At 35.3% G+C, this 15,791-nt stretch overlaps 1 long non-coding RNA gene across 5 annotated transcripts; it reads right to left on the bottom strand.

Annotated features, from left to right (window-relative positions):
* Positions 1-1,513: 1,513 nt before the first annotated feature.
* LOC149791976 (uncharacterized) lies at positions 1,514-14,258 on the bottom strand. 5 transcript variants are annotated; one of them, XR_016423243.1, is made up of 4 exons: positions 14,167-14,258; positions 8,245-8,283; positions 7,556-7,631; positions 1,514-1,781 (listed from the first exon to the last, which is right to left on the bottom strand). It is a non-coding gene; the product is annotated as an uncharacterized LOC149791976 (long non-coding RNA). The 5 variants fall into 5 exon arrangements; XR_016423244.1 differs by lacking the exon at positions 14,167-14,258 and adding an exon at positions 11,104-11,314; XR_016423241.1 differs by lacking the exon at positions 14,167-14,258 and adding an exon at positions 9,883-10,014.
* Between the last annotated feature and the right edge of the window lie 1,533 nt (positions 14,259-15,791).

Genomic DNA, 15,791 nt, shown 5'->3' with positions numbered 1-15,791 from the left:
CTGTAATTATAGACATCCTAGTTTTAAATAACGGTAATAGAAAGACACAGATGTGAAGAATATGTGTTTCTATTAAACGTAACATTTTTATGCATGAAGTTAGGGTGTATGAGGTGGGTATGTGGGTTTTAAAATTAATGCAGTGCATAAATCTGTTTATCAGTTATTTAAGGGACATAATTTATATGATGTGTTGAGTTATCTTTCGTGAATTTAAATCGCTTTATTCTAATTCTAAATCATGTGGACTGTACAACACAGAGGAATACTTCAAGCAAGACACACTCTGTGGATCGATTAATCACAAAAGGAGTACATGTTTGTAAGGGCTTTACGATAGGGTTCATTCCGTAGCCAGACTGATCACTCAATTACGTTAGGTCATGACAGAGCATATTTTACAGAAATAGGGCCGTTACACAATTTTATCTTTCCGAATGATACTCTACTTAAATCTGTACTTGTGAAAATTGTCTTTAGCGCACTTGCTGTGTGCAAATGAATAAATATTACTAACTGAAATAATAAGAGCCGAACCCACATTTTGAGTGTAAATGTATAAACAATGCTGACTGAATTGATCAGGGCATGACTCAAAGGCAATTGCGTACTAACACCTCATTGACTACGCTGTTTACCAACCCACCATCATTTAGTCATATACAAGTTCCAACTTAATCCTAGATAATAGCATACCTAATAATATTCCTATACCCGACTTAGTCCCAGATAATAATATTCCCATACCCGACTTAGTCCTCATTAATAATACTCATGTACCCGACTCAGTCCCAGTTAATATTTCTATACCCGTCTTCGTCCCAGATAGTAATATTCCTATAACCGACTCAGTCCCAAATAATACTAATCATATAGGTGACTTAGTACCAGATAATAACATTGCTATAACCCGAATAAGTCCCCGATAATAATATTCCTTACCCGACTCAGTCCATATAATAATATTCCTTACCCGATTCAGTCCAAATAATTATATTCCTTACCCGACTCAGTCCAAATAATAACATTCCCCCTTCATTTGAAAGACACGCTGAAATCAAACTGAATACAACTTTCCACTGTGTCTGGAGAAAGGCTTCATGAACTTCAGTGGCAGGTAAATAATTAAACATTTGTATGAAATTAATTTATACTGGACCCGGAACAAAAATGATAATTTAGGATTCTATGAAATGTACCTGAACAGTATAATTGTGAATGAGTCGATGGATATTGCGGTTTCAAAACGACACGGACAGATAAACACTACCAAATCGTTGAGGATAATTTTATCTGTAGATTGAGTAAATATCCAGCACTCCAAGCATTTTATTTTGCATATATTTTATTGGACTCGCAACTCTTGGAATGATTAATTTAATGCAGAACTTATTGTTGCTACAAGAATGGGTAACAATCTTTAACACAGAAGACTTCAACATAAATTACCTCCCTTGTACCATTACACGATGGTCTAAATTATGTAGCTATTTGAATTACATCAGCTTGTCACCTATGTTAAGTCTAATTTTCTTCGCTGTGATAGATAATACTTATATTTCAGATTCAAATCAATTTTACTGATTGTTTTGTAGCTACTTTTTCAAAAGGTGACCACGACCTTGTATGTATTACAAGGAAATTTGGTCAAAAGTTTAAAACATTAATAAATATTAATTGTTTACCTCTGATTCGCCAACATTTGATGCAAACTTCTTTCTTACTGAACTTACGACAGTCTTGTCTACTTTTTCTTCTTCAATGGGATACAGAACAATTACCTGCAAAATGTAACTCTGCTTATAAAATCTTCGAAAGACATAAGCTCTTGTTAAAAGTAAAGCATGAAAAAATAAAAATAATAATTCTAAAGACATTTTCCCCGAGGAAAAAACAACCTTCAGAAATAATTAAACACAAAACCTTTTTATACAAGCTATTTTCTAAATAAAATTCTTTCTGAATCTTTTGATTTTTAATCGCACTGGAATACTTTTCTTACCGGCATCACCGAGAAGAAGGCCGACATTTTAAAGTAACTACACCACAATGGCGAAGTATTTACTGATTTTCATGAGGTTGTTGAATCTCTTCATAATTTCTTTGTTCCTGTTTCGAATCATATTCTACCAGAATATTCGTCAGGAAAAATGGCTGTCAAAAACGCAGACAAATACTGTTTTTGAACTCACCAACAATGTCATTAAAATGCAATATTCATATAACGTAAAAAATAAAAATGGAAAAAAATAAAGAAATTTGAAGCAGTCTGATTCAAGAGATACAAAAAGTATTCGGAATGTTAAACATGGTATATGAACCGAAATATAAAATTTATCGACAGTTCATTGATGCAAAGAAATGTTGTTTTCGATAAGTTTTGAAAACAAATATTCATCAATGTTCCGTTTTTTAGTGCCGTTTTCATGATATTTGTGCTTGTTGCCTGTTTTCATCTATGTTATTGTGTTCATTATGTATTGGCTGTTAAATTCGTATGTGTTTCTTCATCTCCTTGTTTTGGAAACGAGAATAATTAGACTTTTTCTCAGCTGTCTTGCTCCAATGTTTTCGAACAAACCGCCATCACGTGATACTCGCCAGTCAACCCGTTTATGCTACTATGGACCCTCATTAATTGCTTTAAATGTTCACTCCTTGGCTCTCCACGCTACATTGTGCTCTAGACTAAACGAACTGGGACTACATTCATCATTACCTAAATGTAAACAGAAGCGAGAAACGAAACGTTGTTTCAAAGCTGGCCGGCGTAGAACAGGAAGAAAAATTCCAGTTATCTCCCTTATTTTGGCACAACCATTTAAAAAATTGTCGCCTGTTAATTTAGTTAACCTAATTCAAATACCAATTCATTTGTCAACCTTTGTGTCAACTATCCAAGAAATACCTCTGAGCATTGCATTATTCAATGCCCAGTCAGTAGGACCACCGGAAAAGCGCACAGAAATAGTTAATTTTATCAACGACCAAAATGTTGATATTTTGTGTGACAGAAACATGGCTAAAAACATCAGGCGATGAACCCAAGTGTGCGGATCTAACACCCTCTGGTTACTCCATCAAGTCGTTGAGCCGTAATTATCGCGGAGGTGGAATTGCTGTCATCACAACATTCAATTTCGACCACGCATCGTTTGAACTAGTCCAAACCACACTCACACTGGAGCAAAGGTCAGTCCATTTTTTCTGCCTATACCGCCCTCATCCTAGTAGAAAAACAAGCTGACTGACTCTCTCTTTTTGTAGCAGTTTCCGAATCTCCTGGACTATGGAAATTCGATAGATGGCAACCTGATTATTCTTGGAGATTTCAACTTTCACTTTGACTGTCCCGGAAATTCACATACATCAAAACTCATAGATTCAATTAATGTTTTCAACCTCAAACAGTCAGTTAACCAACCCACCCATAAACATGGTCACATTTTAGACTGGATTCTTCATAGACCTGATGATGACATTCTACGGTCATCCCTGGTGTCCCATGACCTTGCATCATATCACCTCTGCATTATATGCCATCTTGACGTATCAGTCCCTCACCCTCCACTTATATCTGCTACTAAGAGAAAAAACCGTATGATAAATAGAACCAAACTAATGCACGACATCCAAGCTAACCTAACAACTTGCTTATCTCCTACCGCAAAACAACTCGATAACTGTCTGATTTCATTACTTGAAAAACATGCCCCAGCTACCAAGTGCAGAGTTTCAATTCAAAAGTGTTCTCCATGGTAGAGCAGCGTTAGGGACCAGCTTCGCACGGCTAAAAGAGACCGCCATAAAGCTGAGAGGCTTTGGCTTTCCACCAGACTCACTATTCACAAGCAAATCTATGACGGCGCTAAGAAGAATGTCACAAATATAGCCCATGCAGCGAAATCAGCCCACTACACTACTAAGATCATGGAAAGTTCCAGATGCAAAGAGGTCTTCGAGATTACTAACAAGCTAATATCAAGGAACAAATCAACACCACTTCCATCTACCTTCTTTCCAGTCGACCTTCCGGGCATGTTTGCAAATTTATTCCGTGAAAAAGTACAAACCATTAGAGATAAGCTTGACACCACAATTTCAATTGACTCGTCGTCACCATACAGTTGGGATACAGAATTTGAGCGGCAACCATTAGCAGCATTTGAACCTGTCTCTATGGATTTTTTACAATCCTGATGAAGAGTGCACTGAAGTCATGTGAACTTGATCCAATTAGAGCATCACTGCTGCTTGAGTGCATAGATCCAGTATTGTCTTCACTAACTGATGTTATTAATACCTCTTTCTCATTCTGGGAATTTCCATCATTTTTAAAAACTGCCATTATAAAGCCTCTGCTGAAGAAACCAACACCAGACCATGACGATTTAAAGAACTACCGCCCAGTTTCTAATCTCCCATTCATTTAAAAAATCTCAGAAAAGGTTGTTCTATCCCAGCTTGTATCTCATCTAAATTTAAATAGTCTTTTTAGCAATGTACAATCTTCATATCGCCCTTGCCACAGTACTGAAACAACTCTTCTAAACGTAGTTAATGACATTCTCTCTGCGTTGGATAGCGGAAAGATTACAGTCCTCACCCTCTTTGATTTGTCTACAGCATTTGACACAATAGACCATGATATATTACTTCACCGTCTCCAGCATGTATTTGGCATTCATGATACAGCCTTACTGTAGTTCAAGTCCTACTTGGTCAAGAGGACACAAATTGTATCTGCAAATGGAATACACTCCAGCCCAGTTGATCTATGTTGTGGTGTTCCACAGGGGTCTGTTCTTGGACCTGTTCTCTTCATTCTGTACACTCAGTCGCTCTCAAGTGTCATAGATCATCATCCAGTGTCTCATCAATTGTACGCTGATGACACCCAAATATACAAATCTAGCCACCCAATTGAAGTTGATGCTACCATCCAAGGTGTAGAGAAGTGAATTTCTGATGTGAAATCATGGATGACTTGTAACAAGCTGCAGATGAATGTTGATAAAACTGAGGCCATTCTGATCACAACACAAAGACTTTCTCATTCACATCCTTTACCTCAAACAATAAATATCAGCAACGCCAACATTAAATTCACACAATCAGTACGAAACCTAGGTGTTACTCTGGATAGTACTCTCACATTGCACCAACATGTCATGAACATATGCAAGGCTGCATATTATGAGCTGAGACGCATCAGCTCAATTCGCAAATATCTTTCAGTTGATGCCACTAAAACACTTGTGTGTTCATTAGTACTTTCAAGACTGGACTATTGTAACTCAGTTCTGTCTGGTTCATCTCAATATCTACTCGAGAAACTTTAAAAAGTTCAAAACACAGCTGCTCGGATCATACTTAGAGTACCACGATCAGAGCACACCTCCCCGCTGCTCTGTACCCTACACTGGCTATCCATTCGATCCAGAATCAAACATAAAATTTGTTCTCTCTGCTACATTTCACTGTCAGACTCCAGTCCAACATACCTATCTGACCTCACCCAAGCGTACAAACCAGCAAGATACTTACGCTCCTCTTCTGACAATAGTATACTTATTATTCCCACTATGAAAACATAAAAAGTCATATGGACAGCGTTCTTTTGCATACCATGGCCTAGCAACGTGGAATGAATTGCCCACTGAACTTAGACACAAAGACACAGTGATCACATTCAAGAGGGCTCTCTAAACTCACTAATTTCGACTGCAAGAACAAACTTAAAGACCTAATAATTTTTCCTACCTAAAATATTCTCAGCATATTTTTTATTTTTTAATGTTTTTCTAATTTCGTGTTGTTTGTTTTTGTAATAATATGATTATGTTTTTTATCTTATAGGTGTTGTCTAATGTTGTAAAACGCTTAGAGCTTCTAAAGATTAGGCGCTATACAATGTCCTCATTATTATTATTATTATTATTATTATTATTATACATTTAACATTAATGTATGGGGTTTGATACATTTAACATCGGTGTGTAGGGGTTTATACATTGAACATCAGTATGCAGGGGCTGAAATATTGAACTTGAATATGTGGGGTTTGATACATTGAACACCAGTGTGTAAGGGTTGATACATCTAACATCAGTGTATAGGGGTTGATACGTTCAGCACCAGCGTGTAAGGGTTGAAACATTTAACATCAGTGTGTGGGGTTTTATACATTGAACACCAGTCTGTTGGGTTTGATACATTGAACACCAGTGTGTAGGGTTTGGTACGTTCAACACAGTGTGTAGGGTTTGATACGTTCAACACAGTGTGTAGGGTTTGATACATTTAACACAAGTGTCTAGGGTTTTATACATTGTGTAGGTTTTGATACGTTCAACACAGTGTGTAGGGTTTCATACGTTCAACACCAGTATGTATGGTTTGATACATTCAACAGCAGTGCGTAGTGTTTGAAACATTGAACACCAATGTGAAGGGATTGGTCTTAGTGCGGCACATGATTATCAACGTTATCGTGGTGAATAAAAACATGCAAATGTTAAACAAACACTATATATTTAGATTTAAAGCACAGTAAACATTGAATCAATTAAAATTAAGTTATTTTGTATATGTTATTTATTCAGAACAATCACTCAAAATATATTGTTTTTTAACAATCTAGCAAGTAATATGGATGGAGTTTGTTACAGACACAATCCAATCGAAATATATTGTTTGTTAACAATCTTGAAAGTAATATTGATATAGGTTGTTACAGACACAATCAAGTCTAAATATACAGTTTGTTAATAAACTAGCAAATAAAATGGATCGAGTTTGTTACAGACACAGATCAACCAATTATAATGTCCATTATTAAGCTAGCAAGTAAATGGATAGTGTTTGTTAAAGACACAAATTATGTGATCGATATAATCTCAAATGTTCACAAGAAGAGCAGGGGATAACAACAGTGACCGTTTGGGATAGATATTTGTTGAACATCAGTTACATATAGAACAATTGATGTGACTGAAAAATTGTTGAAGCTACGTACAAAATCCAAATCACACACACACACACAGACACACGCAGAACAGTTAATGCTATTTGGACCTGAAATGAATAATGTCTCAGGTGACTAGTTTGTCTATCCATCTATGTCTGCACTGGCGGCTCTTCGTTGCTTCTCAAGGTGAGAAGGTTTGCCGAAACGTAAACTGGGTTGCGTGAACAGAGCCGACTCCATCTAAAACCAAGAAAACAAATTTTTCGTGTAAAGAGACGTAAGTTAAATTTGAACAGTCACATTTTAAGAAGCACTCTATAGAATATATGATGGTGACACTAGCTCAGAACTGATCACATGATATTAGTGATGCAAGGTACTGTCATGGGTTTTGAATATGCGATTTGGAATAACTGAGACAACTACGTGAAAAACCATTAAATTGTCTTAGGAATATTAGTTCTTCTATATAAAGTACAATGGACATCTGTTTGCTCAAGTGTTAGATTGAATATAAAAGATATAACAATAAATATGCAATTACTACAGATGGAGTTCAAACGGTGATTAATAAAGCTCTGATACCTGCAATAGTACATCATGATTATGCCGACTATTACCATCAGGACCAATACAGCAACACCCAAGCCAACTACTCCAGCTGAAAATAGTAACAATATTAGTAGCATTTGTTGCACTAATAGTAATAGCATATGTTTATACTGATCATACTAGTGGTTGTAGTAGCGGAAACAGTGATCAAACAACAAGCACATTATCAGTGGTAGCAGTAGTAATATTAGTTTTGGTAGCAATATTAGTAATAGTAGTATTAGAGATAGCAATAGAAGCACAGAACCTATTGGCAGTAGTAGTTGTATTAGTAGTAGAAGCAGTAGAAGAGTTTTGGGGGTAATAGTTATGTGCACTTTTTCTTCTTCAGGTGTAACAAACTTTAAGAGTTATTGTGGTGATGGTTGCGGTGATAGTACTAGGGGATGTCAATCATTGTGTTTCCGATTTGAATTGTAGACAATATGTTGCACGAACTATCTAACTGACTGACCTGTTACGACCGTTAGAGTGTTTTGGTGGTGCTTGTAGTGGTGAAAGTAGTAGCAGTGGTCTAATTGATGAACTTGTTGTTGCTACACGCACACACAGACAAACAGACACATGCACACATATATATATAGGCTGAACTTTAGTTTGAATTTATAAAATACTTATGGATACAAATTTTTAGATAAGTTAATTTCAACCAAACAACTTACCAATTAACGCGGCAGTCATTGCTTGTCTTCTCTGTGCAACTGAAGATTAAAATAGATAACATTATACGTAACTATTTCAATTAGAATAAACTAATTAACTTCAGGCGCTTAAGGAGTTTTACTCAACAAAAGCTTTTTTTCAAAAAGTAACAGGTACAAAGAAATATCAATACCTTTCCCATGCGGGTGAAAATATGATTTAGGCACGTGACATTCTTCAGGTTATTTAGATGTTATTGCAATCCTGTATTAAAAAGTAAATCTTCGAAATTATTGATATAATTGGAAAATCATTCAACTTGTCTATATGTTGTCTCCATGGTGCAAGCATGGAATGTGGTTTATATAAAAATTCAACCATATCTTTTTAAGAATGTTGCATATGTTATCTTTGATTATTCCTTTTAACATTGTTTAGTTTTTAATTTAATTTTTGTTGTAGCTCAAGTTTACATTTACTTGGAAGAGCATATTTTCCAAGAGGTTTCTATGGAAATCATTTCTACATTTTCGAACATTTACATTCTAGTTGTAAACGTATATCCAGTATCCGGGTTATGGTGTCGCAGGGCGCTATCGCATAAATTCATGTGGTTCAACTGGACTATAAACTGAAGCAAAGCAATCTACAACTGAAATGACGTTTATGTCTCGAGCAAAAGTCTCCAAAGTAACCCAGAGGTGTAGGAAGAGTACAGAAGCCTACCGACATGTGGGAGATTGAATTACATTTTGAATAAGAATAGAAAGAGAACATACTAGAACTGGGTTTGATTGTTCAACCTATAGGAATAATGTAGATCTGGTAATGTATATTTTGGTACGAGATGCTTGTGGTGTTGAATGTGGAATGCTGGAACAACACTTGATTTTATCCACATAACCTCACTGAAATATTAAGCTAAAATATACACACAGTTGCCTTATAATAAATACTTGACTGTCATAGAATGCAGTTAAGTGTGAAAATAAATGTTGGCAAATATTGTATAAATCACTTGAGAATCTAACATTGTAGTATGACGTCATGAATAGACTTCAATAAATTACTTGAAGACAGATCCTGTCATTTCCGTCAAAACGGTGTATGAAACAACGACACTGAAACATTCTAAATTTGTTTGTTCATTGGAAAATATTATTTACATGATGTTTATCTCTCTAGGCCTTTGACTTTGATCATGGATTAAAATCTGTGGAAAGGTTCGACATTTTTGGACTTAGTATATTGAGATCAAATGGCATCCTGGCGTTCCTTTAAAAGACCTTCCAAGATTGTCCATGACTAATATGAAAAATGTGTATGCACGATAAGACTAGATTTAATCGGTTTTTGCTTACCTGAAGCAAACGTTGGTCTAACGTTTGCTTTAAATAATGAATATTCAAACTTTGTTGTGAAAATGATTACCAAATAAAACCCCAACGGAAAAACCACATCGTATTCAAACTAATAACTCTTCTGATCAAGTTCAGCATTATGATTTAGCGGACGCTAACAGTTTAGGAAAGGAAAAATCAAAAAAGAAGAGGTCAATACATAAAAAAGACATTTGTGCAACATTAATTGTCAAAGACTTTTGCATAAGATTGTGAACGTATAATACCGAAAGAGTGTGAGAAACAAACAAGACTTACTGCAAAAATATTTGGAATGCTTGACGCATACAGTCCGTAGATATCCCCCCCCCCTTTCCTAAAGTATTCAGATCACTGTACAATTGAAAAAGAAATAAAGATCAAAAGAACATTAGCAAGCATCCATCTTTAATAATAACAGTTTCTGTGAATGTGGACATCAGCTTTCATTATTAAAAAAATAAAAGGCTTTTAACATCTGTGATAAGTGACTCACAATCAGCTGTGAAAGAAATTGTGCCAGTAATAATTTGGAGGAGACGATTGTATTGATTCTTATGCCTTACATCTTGTACAGATCTGACTTCAGTACATGACTATCCCTGATGAAGTAAAAGGGATAAAGATGATGATAACACTGAGGATGGTTATTGTTGTTTTTATTGATAATAATAATAATAATAATAATAATAATAATAATAATAATAAGTATTGTTATTAGTAGTAGTAGCAGTAATATTATTATTATCATCATATTTATTATTATTATTAGTATTACTATTATTATTATTATTATTATTATTATTAAAACGAATGCAATCCCTTTCTGATGACTATTAAAAATGACCATGATGTTTATAATAACAATTAGTGGGACAGGAACGACGACAACATTGATGATAATAATAGTGGCACTCATAACAATTACTACGATAATTATAACAATATTACATTTTAATAACGCATTATTAGCTGATATTTTCTGTCCTATTCTTAAATAAACTCTCGACATATTGTTGATGAATAAACGTATCGATGTAAATCCTTTTTGTAACCCAACCTCTAATAAACGCCTGTATTAAGACCTCAACCTGTAATTATAGACATCCTAGTTTTAAATAACGGTAATAGAAAGACACAGATGTGGGAGAATATGTGTTTCTATTAAACGTAACATTTTTATGCATGAAGTTAGGGTGTATGAGGTGTGTATGTGGGTTTTAAAATTAATGCAGTGCATAAATCTGCTTATCAGTTATTTAAGGGACATAATTTATATGATGTGTTGAGTTATCTTTCGTGAATTTTAATCACTTTATTCTAATTTTAAAATCATATGGACTGTACAACACAGAGGAATACTTCAAGCAAGACACACTCCTTGGTGCTTCAACTTACTGACTACTTGGCGTAGTATAAAAACCCTCGTCAAAGTACATTTAAATCTATCCGTAACGTATACTTTTAATAGTGTGGATCGATTAATCACAAAAGGAGTACCTGTTTGTAAGGACTTCACGATAGTGGTCGTTCCGGAGCCAGAGTGATCACTCATTTCCGTTAGGTCATGACAAGTCATATTTTACAGAAATAGGGCTGTTACACAATTTCATCTTTCCGAATGATACCCTACTTCAAGCTGTATTTGTGAAAATTGTCTTTAGCGCACTTGCTGTGTACAAATGTATGAATGTTACTGACTGAAATTATAAGAGCCGAACCCACATCTTGAGTGCAAATGTATAAACAATGCTGACTGAACTGATCAGGGCATGACTCAAAGGCAAGTACATACTAACACCTCACTGACTACGTTGTTTACCAACCCACCATCATTTAGTCATATACAAGTTCCAACTTAATCCTAGATAATAGCATACATAATAATACTCCTATACACGACTCATTCCCAGATAATAATATTCCCATACCCGACTTGGTCCTCATTAATAATATTCCTATACCCGACTCATTCCCAGATAATAATATTCCCATACCCGACTTAGTCCTCATTAATAATATTCCTATACCCGACTCAGTCCCAGTTAATCATACTCCCATACCCGACTTAGTCCTCATTAATAATACTCCTATACCCGACTCATTCCCAGATAATAATACTCCCATACCCGACTTAGTCCTCATTAATAATATTCCTATACCCGACTCAGTCCCAGTTAATAATACTCCCATACAGGACTTAGTCCTCATTAATAATATTCCTATACCCGACTCATTCCCATATAATAATATTCCCATACCCCAACCGCTCCGGTGGCCTAGTGGTTAGAGCGTCCGCCTCGGATGCGGGAGGTCGTGGGTTCGATCCCCGGCCGAGTCATACCAGACACTTACAAAGTGGTACTAAGAGCTGCCTCGCTTGGCGTTCAGCATTAAGAGGTTAGTGTTAGGACTGGTCGGCCTGGTGTCAGGATAATGTGACTGGGTGGGACATCATGCTACATGTCTGCGGCATGATGCCCCAGTGCTAGACATCACTATAAACTGCCACATTGCAGACATCGTAGCGATATGACTGAAAAATTGTTAAAGCTACGTTAAAAATCAAAATCACAAATCACAAGTCACACCCATACCCACTTAGTGCTCATTAATAATACTCCTATACCCGACTCAGTCCCAGTTAATATTTCTATACCCGCCTTCGTCCCAGATAGTAATATTCCTATAACCGACTCAGTCCCAAATAATAATACTCATATAGCTGACTTAGTACCAGATAATAACATTCCTATAACCCGAACAAGTCCCAGATAATATTATTCCTTACCCGACTAAGTCCATATAATAATATTCCTTACCCGGCTCAGTCCAAAAAATTATATTCCTTACCCGACTCAGTCCAAATAATAACATCCCCACTTCATTTGAAAGTCACGCTGAAATTAAACTGAATACAACTTTCTACTGTGTCTGGAAAAAAGTTTGAACTTCATGAACTTCAGTGGTAGGTAAATAATTAAACATTTGTATGAAATTAAGTTATACCTGACCCGGAACAAAAATGATAATGTAGGACTCTATGAAATTAAGTTATACCTGACCCGGAACAAAAATGATAATGTAGGACTCTATGAGATTAAGTTATACCTGACCCGGAACAAAAATACTAATTATAGAACTCTATGAAATTAAGTTATACCTGACCCGGAACAAAAATGATAATGTAGGACTCTATGAAATTAAGTTATACCTGACCCGGAACAAAAATGATAATTATAGGACTCTATGAAATTAAGTTATACCTGACCCGGAACAAAAATGATAATGTAGGACTCTATGAAATTAAGTTATACCTGACCCGGAACAAAAATGATAATGTAGGACTCTATGAAATTAAGTTATACCTGACGCGGAACAAAAATGATAATGTAGGACTCTATGAAATTAAGTTATACCTGACCCGGAACAAAAATGATAATGTAGGACTCTATGAAATTAAGTTATACCTGACCCGGAACAAAAATGATAATGTAGGACTCTATGAAATTAAGTTATACCTGACCCGGCACAAAAATGATAATGTAGGACTCTATGAAATTAAGTTATACCTGACGCGGAACAAAAATGATAATTATAGGACTCTATGAAATTAAGTTATACCTGACCCGGAACAAAAATGATAATGTAGGACTCTATGAAATTAAGTTATACCTGACCCGGAACAAAAATGATAATGTAGGACTCTATGAAATTAAGTTATACCTGACCCGGAACAAAAATGATAATGTAGGACTCTATGAAATTAAGTTATACCTGACCCGGAACAAAAATGATAATGTAGGACTCTATGAAATTAAGTTATACCTGACCCGGAACAAAAATGATAATGTAGGACTCTATGAAATTAAGTTATACCTGACCCGGAACAAAAATGATAATGTAGGACTCTATGAAATTAAGTTATACCTGACCCGGAACAAAAATGATAATGTAGGACTCTATGAAATTAAGTTATACCTGACCCGGAACAAAAATGATAATGTAGGACTCTATGAATTAAGTTATACCTGACCCGGAACAAAAATAATAATTATAGGACTCTATGAAATTTACCTGTACAGTACAATTGTGAATGAGTCGATGGGTATTGCTGTTTCAAAATGACACGGACAGATAAACACAACCAAATCGTTGAGGATAATTTTATCTGTAGATTGAGTAAATATCCAGCACTCCAAGCATTTTATTTTGCATATATTTTATTGGACTCGCAACTCTTGGAATGATTGATTTAATGCAGAACTTATTGTTGCTACAAGAATGGGTAACAATCTTTAACACAGAAGACTTCAACATAAATTACCTCCCTTGTACCATTACACGATGGTCTAAATTATGTAGCTATTTGAATTACATCAGCTTGTCACCTATGTTAAGTCTAATTTTCTTCGCTGTGATAGATGATACTTATATTTCAGATTCAAATCAATTTTACTGATTGTTTTGTAGCTACTTTTTCAAAAGGTGACCACGACCTTGTATGTATTACAAGGAAATTTGGTCAAAAGTTTAAAACATTAACAAATATCAATTGTTTACCTCTGATTCGCCAACATTTGATGCAACGTTCTTTCTTACTCAACTTACGACTGTCTTGTCTACTCTTTCTTCTTCAATGGGATACAGAACAATTACCTGCAAAATGTAACTCTGCTTATAAAATCTTCGAAAGATATAAGCTCTAGATAAAAGTAAAGCATGAAAAAATGAAAAATTAATTCTAAAGACATTTTCCCCGAGAAAGAAAAAAACCTTCAGAAATAATTAAACACAAAACCTCTTTATACAAGCTATTTTCTAAATAAAATCATTTCTGAATCTAAAGATTTTTAATAGCACTGGAATACTTTTCTTCCCGGCATCACCGAGTACAAAGCCAACATTTTAAAGTAACTACACCACAATGACGAAATATAAATTGATGTTCATGATATTGTTGAAACTCATCATAATTTATTTGTTCCTGTTTCGAATCATATTCTACCAGAATATTCGTCAGGGAAAATGGCTGCCAAAACGCAGACAAATGTTGTTTTTGAACTCACCAACAATATCATTAAAATCAATATTCACATAACGTAAGAAAATATATGGAGAAAAAAAAAAGAAATTTCCAGCGGTCTGATTCAAGAAATAAAAAAGTATTAGGAATGTAGGAATGTTAAACATGGTATATGAACCGAAGTATAAACTTTATCGACGGTTCATTGATGCAAAGAAATTTTGTTTTCGATAAGTTTTGAAAACAAATATTCATCAAGAATACATATGTTGATATTGTTTACATTAAACCCCGGTTTTGGGGGTTTGAGACATTGAACACAAGTGTGTAGGGGTTGATACATTGAACATGAATGTATGGGGTTTGATACATTGAACACCAGTGTGTAGGGCTTGATACAATGAACATCAGTGTGTTGGGCTTGATACATTGAACATCAGTATGCAGGGGCTGAAACATTGAACTTGAATATGTGGGGTTTCATACGTTGAGCACCAGCGTGTAAGGGTTGATACATTTAACTCAGTGTAAAGGGGTTGATACGCTGAACATGAATGTATGTGGTTTGATACATTGAACATCAGTGTGTAGAGCTTGATACATTGAACATCAGTGTGTAGGGCTTGATACACTGAACATCAGAATGCAGGGGATGAAACATTGAACTTGAATATCTGGGGTTTCATACGTTGAGCACCAGCGTGTAAGGGTTGATACATTTAACTCAGTGTATAGGGGTTGATACGTTGAACATGAATGCATGTGGTCTGATACATTGAACATTAGTTTGTAGGGGTTGATACATTGAACATCAGTGTGTAGGGCTTGATACATTGAACATCAGTGTGTATGGTTTGTTACATTGAACATCAATGTGTAGGGCTTGATACATTGAACATCAGTATGAAGGGGATGAAACATTGAACTTGAATATGTGGGGTTTGATACATTGAACACCAGTGTGTAGGGGTTGATACATTGAACATCAGTATGCAGGGGCTGAAACATTGAACTTGAATATGTGGGGTTTCATTCGTTGAGCACCAGCGTGTAAGGGTTGATACATTTAACTCAGTGTATAGGGGTTGATACGTTGAACACGAATGTATGTGGTTTGATACATTGAACATCAGTGTGTAGGGCTTGATACATTGAACATCAG

Source organism: Sinohyriopsis cumingii, chromosome 9, assembly GCF_028554795.1.
Source record: "Sinohyriopsis cumingii isolate HCF-2022 chromosome 9, ASM2855479v2, whole genome shotgun sequence".
Lineage (NCBI taxonomy): Eukaryota > Metazoa > Mollusca > Bivalvia > Unionida > Unionidae > Sinohyriopsis > Sinohyriopsis cumingii.
Note: the sequence above shows the minus strand (reverse complement) of the source record. Positions and strands in the feature narration are given on the sequence as shown.